This window comes from Entelurus aequoreus, linkage group LG20, assembly GCF_033978785.1.
Source record: "Entelurus aequoreus isolate RoL-2023_Sb linkage group LG20, RoL_Eaeq_v1.1, whole genome shotgun sequence".
Taxonomy (NCBI): domain Eukaryota; kingdom Metazoa; phylum Chordata; class Actinopteri; order Syngnathiformes; family Syngnathidae; genus Entelurus; species Entelurus aequoreus.
In genome coordinates, this window is record NC_084750.1 from 16,356,856 (window position 1) to 16,364,355 (window position 7,500).

Consider the following 7,500-nt stretch of genomic DNA (forward strand, 5'->3'; position numbering starts at 1 on the left):
AAAACGCCGAGGAGAAATAAAATACTCGCGCCATCCATCTCTTTCCCCCCCGCCCCCCCTCCAAGACGTGCCAGATCTTTATTTCACTCTTTTCTTCCGCGCTCCTTCCGTCTCAGCGAGCGGCGAGCGCACGACAATCTTCGTATTGTCGCTGCCTGACGGCGCGGGATAACGCGCTCATTATGGCGGCCAAAGCCACAGACAGGGTTTCATTAGGGGCCTTTCAGGCGCACTTTCAGTGTGGGAAAAGAATGTGCGTCAAAGGCGGGGACAGCTGTTTGGGTGGCGGGCGAGGACCAGGACCCAGGACCAGGACCCACTGTAAAGTCCACCTGGGATTGAAGTCCTGCCTTGGGGGGACGCAGTGGTGGGGCTAGTCACACCCAAATAGACCCTTGGAGCACAAGATAGTGCAGGGCTGTCTAACTCCTTTTAATTGAGGGCCATATCGCAGTTATGTTGGCCCTCAGAGGGCCACTTCTAACAGTGAATGGTATTATTACACTATTTGTTTTTTTATGTACAAAGTAGTGTTGTCCCAATACCAATATTTTAGTACCGGTACCAAAATGTATTTCGATACTTTTCTGAATAAAGGGGACCACAAAAAATTTGATTATTGGCTTTATTTTAACAAAAAATCTTAGGGTACATGAAACATATGTTTATTATTGCAATTTAGTCCTTAAATAAAATAATGAACATACTAGACAACTTGTCTTTTTGTAGTAAGTAAACAAACAAAGACTCCTAATTAGTCTGCTGACGTATGCAGTAACATATTGTGTCATTTATACACCTATTATTTTGTACACATTATAAAGGACAAACTGTAAAAAAAATATTATTAATCTACTTGTTCATTAACTGTTAATATCTGCTTATTCTCCGTTTCAACACGTTCTATCTACACTTCTGTTAAAATGTAATAATCACTTATTCTTCTCTTCTTTGATACTTTACATTCGTTTTGGATGATACCACAAATTTAGGTATCGATCCGATACCAAGTAGTTACCCGCTTTAAGTGAAATCTGTGTAGTACACAGGTGTCAAATTCAAGGCCCGGGGGCCAGATCTGGCCTACCACATCATTTTATTTGGCCCTTGAAAGCCTGGAAATAATATGCATCAATAAAGTACTTTATCTTTCTTTTTTGACAGAAAAAAAGCCCTTCACTGCATGCAGTTCAATATACTTTAAACTTTATCCATCTAATAATGCAACAGATATTATATTATCATACATTCCAAACATTTTTGGGGTGAAAACATACGTAAATATCTACTTAGCCTTATGATTTCATGGTTATCCATCAAATTGAACACTGTAAACATGACAATATGTTTTTACATATTTTTTTTTTTACATTTTTAAGAATCCCGCTGTAAGAAAAAAAACTCTGGTACCATCTTTACATTTACAGTAACCATATTTTTTATGCAAAAAAAACTGACAAAAAACTGGCAGCTCAATCACCAGAATTTTACAGTAAAACAGAGTGTGACCATTTTACTGTAAATTTTATAAATAAATTCAGTCTATTATACAGCATTATTCACATGTGAATAACATAAATACAGTCTATTATACAGCATTATTCACATGTGAATAACATAAATACAGTCTATTATACAGCATTATTCACATGTGAATAATATAAATACATTCTATTATACAGCATTATTCACATGTGAATAATATAAATACAGTCTATTATACAGCATTATTCACATGTGAATAATATAAATACAGTCTATTATACAGCATTATTCACATGTGAATAATATAAATACATTCTATTATACAGCATTATTCACATGTGAATAACATAAATACAGTCTATTATACAGCATTATTCACATGTGAATAATATAAATACAGTCTATTATACAGCATTATTCACGTGTGAATAATATAAATACAGTCTATTATACAGCATTATTCACATGTGAATAACATAAATACAGTCTATTATACAGCATTATTCACATGTGAATAACATAAATACAGTCTATTATACAGCATTATTCACACGTGAATAATATAAATACAGTCTATTATACAGCATTATTCACATGTGAATAACATAAATACAGTCTATTATACAGCATTATTCACATGTGAATAACATAAATACAGTCTATTATACAGCATTATTCACATGTGAATAACATAAATACAGTCTATTATACAGCATTATTCACATGTGAATAATATAAATACAGTCTATTATACAGCATTATTCACGTGTGAATAATATGAATACAGTCTATTATACAGCATTATTCACATGTGAATAATATAAATACAGTCTATTATACAGCATTATTCACATGTGAATAACATAAATACAGTCAATTATACAGCATTATTCACGTGTGAATAATATAAATACAGTCTATTATACAGCATTATTCACATGTGAATAACATAAATACAGCATTATTCACATGTGAATAACATAAATACAGTCTATTATACAGCATTATTCACATGTGAATAATATAAATACAGTCAATTATACAGCATTATTCACATGTGAATAACATAAATACAGTCTATTATACAGCATTATTCACATGTGAATAACATAAATACAGTCTATTATACAGCATTATTCACATGTGAATAATATAAATACAGTCTATTATACAGCATTATTCACATGTGAATAACATAAATACAGTCTATTATACAGCATTATTCACGTGTGAATAATATAAATACAGTCTATTATACAGCATTATTCACATGTGAATAACATAAATACAGCATTATTCACATGTGAATAACATAAATGCAGTCTATTATACAGCATTATTCACATGTGAATAACATAAATGCAGTCTATTATACAGCATTATTCACATGTGAATAACATAAATACAGTCTATTATACAGCATTATTCACATGTGAATAATATAAATACAGTCTATTATACAGCATTATTCACATGTGAATAACATAAATACAGTCTATTATACAGCATTATTCACGTGTGAATAATATAAATACAGTCTATTATACAGCATTATTCACATGTGAATAATATAAATACAGTCTATTATACAGCATTATTCACATGTGAATAATATAAATACAGTCTATTATACAGCATTATTCATATGTGAATAACATAAATACAGTCTATTATACAACATTATTCACGTGTGAATAATATAAATACAGTCTATTATACAGCATTATTCACGTGCGACTAATATAAATACAGTCTATTATACAGCATTATTCACGTGTGAATAATATGAATACAGTCTATTATACAGCATTATTCACATGTAAATAATATAAATACAGTCTATTATACAGCATTATTCACATGTGAATAACATAAATACAGTCTATTATACAGCATTATTCACATGTGAATAACATAAATACAGTCTATTATACAGCATTATTCACGTGTGAATAATATAAATACAGTCTATTATACAGCATTATTCACATGTGAATAATATAAATACAGTCTATTATACAGCATTATTCACATGTGAATAACATAAATACATTATACATTTACAGTACATGTACAGTACATGTAAATATATAAATTAGTATTTTTATGGTCTTACGGTATGAGTAAAAGTTATAATGATGTAACAAATAAATCCATCAAGTAACATTTAGCACAATGCGTATTCTCTGTGTTGTTTGAGTATTGATTGTTTGCCGCAGGGCTCCAGTTTGATTGATTGAAGCACCTGATTGATAAGTTTAGGAAAAGCACAGGAAGAGGTGTTTTTTTTGGGGGGGGATGCAACACTTATTTTTGTTGAGTGACTTGAAATTTCCCAGGCAGTCCCTTCTTCCCTCCCCAAGGGCGCAGGCTGGACCCGCCCCAGGGACAGGACGGTGTGGACCGGTCCCGCCTCCCCCTCTCATTTCACATAAGCACACGGTGTCACAATCAGACAAGTATTTATGTTCTCTACTCCGGGGGTTCTTTACCTTTTGAACCCCGCTCAAATGATCCAGTCAAATAATCACCCAGGTCATTATCAAGGCTTAGGTCAGGCTGATTACAAAATATATACTAATCAAAATGTACTGCAAAATAAGGGACTCATAAAAAGTGATGGAAAATAAATGTACATGCAACTACGCAGTCCAACAATAAATGCATTAAATGTCAATTTTTTTTGGTGAAAATGTAAAAATACAGCTTCACCAATTTAGTCATAATTTGTGCGCTTGAGAAACTTCTCCATGACTTCAGCTCCAGACTTCTTCTGTTTGTTTGATATTACTGCCACAAGTGGTGGAAACATGTATTACAGCTGATGTACATGCATCAGCTGAGAAACATAGTTTTTTGTGGCCACGGCCCTATGGTTAAGAAACACAAACATAGTTTTTTGTGGCCACGGCCCTATGGTTAAGAAACACTGATCGACTCCTATATAATCCAGAGGCTAATTATTACACTACTATTGTATTACTTTTTTTTTATTGTAATGCAATTATACTAAACAAAGAGCATTTTAATACGTGTTGCCATCTTAAAAACACGCTAACTTGTTCAATGTCATCATGCTAACATTAGCATGCTAACATTAGCATGCAAACGTTTTATGCCAGTTTTATTTTTAGCTCATTTTGTTTGTTTAAACCTAAAAATCATGGATTTTAACACTTGGCACCTTCTTGGAAATATGCTAACGTCTCTTATATTAGCATGTTAACGTTTTTTTAATAGCACGTAATTTAAAGTGGTCTTTAATGTAATTTAATGTGGCCCAACATGTCATTTAATGTGAACCAGCACGCCATTTAATGAGGTCTTTAACGTAATTTAAAGTGGCCCACCGAGTCACTTAAAGCAGCCTGTCACATCTTTTAACGTTTTCTGCCACATCATTTAATGTGGCCTGCCACGTAATTTAATGTTCGTCATGTCATTCAATTTGGTCTTCCACCTCATTTTTGTGGCCCGCCGCATCATTTAAATTGACCCGCCACTTTATTTATTCTGGTCTTCCACCTCATTCCATGTGGTCTTTCACATCATTTAATGTGGCCCACCATGTCATTTAATGTGGCCAGCTATGTCATTCATTGTGCCCTTTCGCATCATTAAATGTGGCCCACAATATCATTTAATGTGCCCAGCTATTTCAGTCATTGTGCCCTTTCACATCATTTTATGTGGCCAGCTATGTCATTCATTGTGCCCTTTCGCATCATTTGATGTGGCCCACCATATCATTTAATGTGCCCAGCTCTGTCAGTCATTGTGCCCTTTTACATCATTTAAATTGGCCCACCATGTCATCCATTGTGCCCTTTTACACCATTTAAAGTGGCCCACCATTTCATTTAATGTGCCCAGCTATTTCAGTCATTGTGCCCTTTCACATCATTTAATGTGGCCCACTATGTCATTTAATGTGGCCAGCTATGTCATTCATTGTGCCCTTTCGCATCATTTGATGTGGCCCACCATATCATTTAATGTGCCCAGCTATGTCAGTCATTGTGCCCTTTTACATCATTTAAATTGGCCCACCATGTCATCCATTGTGCCCTTTTACACCATTTAAAGTGGCCCACCATGTCATCTAATGTGCCCAGCTATTTCAGTCATTGTGCCCTTTCACATCATTTAATGTGGCCCACAGCATCATTCAATGTGGCCAGCTTTGTCATTCAGTGTTGCCTTTCACATCATTGGATGTGGTCTGCCACATCATAAAAAGTGGCCCTCTGAGGGCAGCTATAACTGCGGTGTGGCCTTCAATAAAGTGGCCTTATGCCATAGTTCCATACATCACATGAGGAAAAACATCTGGCAAAAAGAGAGGACTTAAGGCGGCCACTTCTGTTTACCAGCCGCTTTCAATGACATCTGACAATGTGGTCCAAGTCCCTCTGTGCAACACTCCAGTGTTTTAGGAACTTGTCTCCCAGGTTTGGAACTGAACTCAGGGGGCCGCTGTGGAGTCTTTTGGCCCCTGGTCTGTACCCGTAATGTTGTTTTATTCCTTCATGTATTTCTCATTATTGTGTGTACACACATGTAATAGTAAATGATGTAATAGTAAATGATGTAATAGTAAATGATGTAATAGTAAATGATGTAATAGTAAAGGATGTAATAGTAAATGATGTAATAGTAAAGGATGTAATAGTAAATGATGTAATATTAAATGATGTAATAGTAAAGGATGTAATAGTAAATTATGTAATAGTAAATGATGTAATAGTAAAGGATGTAATAGTAAAGATCAGCTCTGCTTCTTCCTTCTCCTTTTCAGACAGGTGGGAACTCTCATCCTCCATGTTGGAAATTAACAACACATAGCATGTTTTCTATCTGGGATTGTACGCTTTGGGTGAGTGTGTGAGTGAGTGAGTGAGTGTGTGAGTGTGTGAGTGTGTGAGTGTGTGAGTGAGTGAGTGAGTGAGTGTGTGAGAGTGTCTGAGTGAAAGAGAGTGAGAGTGTGTGTGTTAGTGTGCATGTGAGTGTGTGTGAGAGTAAGTGTGTGAGAGAGTGATTGTGTGTGTGTGTGTGAGAGAGTAAGTGTGTGAGAGAGTGAGTGTGTGTGTGTGTGTGTGTGTGAGAGAGTAAGTGTGTGAAAGAGTGAGTGTGTGTGTGTGTGTGAGAGTAAGTGTGTGCGTGTATGTGTGTGAGAGCGTGTGAGTGTGTGTTTGTGAGTGAGTGTGTGTGTGTTTGTGTTTGCGTGTGTGTGTGTGTCAGTGTGCGTGTGAGTGAGTGAGTGTGCGTGTGTGTGTGAAAGAGTGTGTGTGCGTGTATGTGTGAGAGCGTGTGTTTGTGTGAGTGAGTGTGTTTGTGTGTGAGTGTGTGTGTCAGTGTGCGTGTGTGTGTGTGAGAGAGTGAGTAAGTGTGTGTGTGTGTGTGAGAGTAAGTGTGTACGTATATGTGTGTGTGTGAAGGTGTGTGAGTGTGTGTTTGTGAGTGAGTGTGTGTGTGTGAGTGAGTGTGTTTGAGTGTGTGTGTGTCAGTGTGCGCGTGAGTGAGTGAGTGTGTGTGTGTGTGTGAAAGAGTGTGTGTGCGTGTGAGAGTGTGTGTGTTTGTGTGAGTGAGTGTGTTTGTGTGTGAGAGTGTGTGTGTGTGTGTGTGAGAGAGTGTGTGTGTGTGTGAGCGTGTGTGAGAGTAAGAGTGTGCGTGTATGTGTGTGTATCTGTGAGAGCATGTGAGGGTGTGTGTGTGTGAGAGTAAGTGTGTGCATGTATGTGTGTGTGTGAAGGTGTGTGAGTGTGTGTGTGTGAGTAAGTGTGTTTGAGTGTGTGTGTGTCAGTGTGCGCGTGAGTGAGTGAGTGTGTGTGTGTGTGTGAAAGAGTGTGTGTGCGTGTGAGAGTGTGTGTGTTTGTGTGTGAGAGTGTGTGTGTGTGTGTGTGTGAGAGAGTGTGTGTGTGTGAGCGTGTGTGAGAGTAAGAGTGTGCGTGTATGTGTGTGTATCTGTGAGAGCATGTGAGGGTGTTTGTGTGTGTGTGTGTATGAGTGAGTGTG

General features: G+C 36.5%; 1 protein-coding gene across 5 annotated transcripts in view; it reads left to right on the forward strand.

The window, feature by feature from the left end:
- LOC133635961 (transcription factor Sp8-like) overlaps positions 1-7,500 on the forward strand; it is a 75,149-nt gene that overhangs the window by 65,627 nt on the left and 2,022 nt on the right. For 4 of the 5 annotated variants that reach the window (XM_062029480.1, XM_062029479.1, XM_062029481.1 and 1 more), the window contains one exon: positions 6,284-6,361. The gene's annotated coding sequence lies outside the window, so the exon portion shown is untranslated. Of the gene's footprint in view, positions 1-5,515; positions 6,362-7,500 lie in introns of those variants that run through there. The other variant, XM_062029483.1, reaches the window with a different exon arrangement.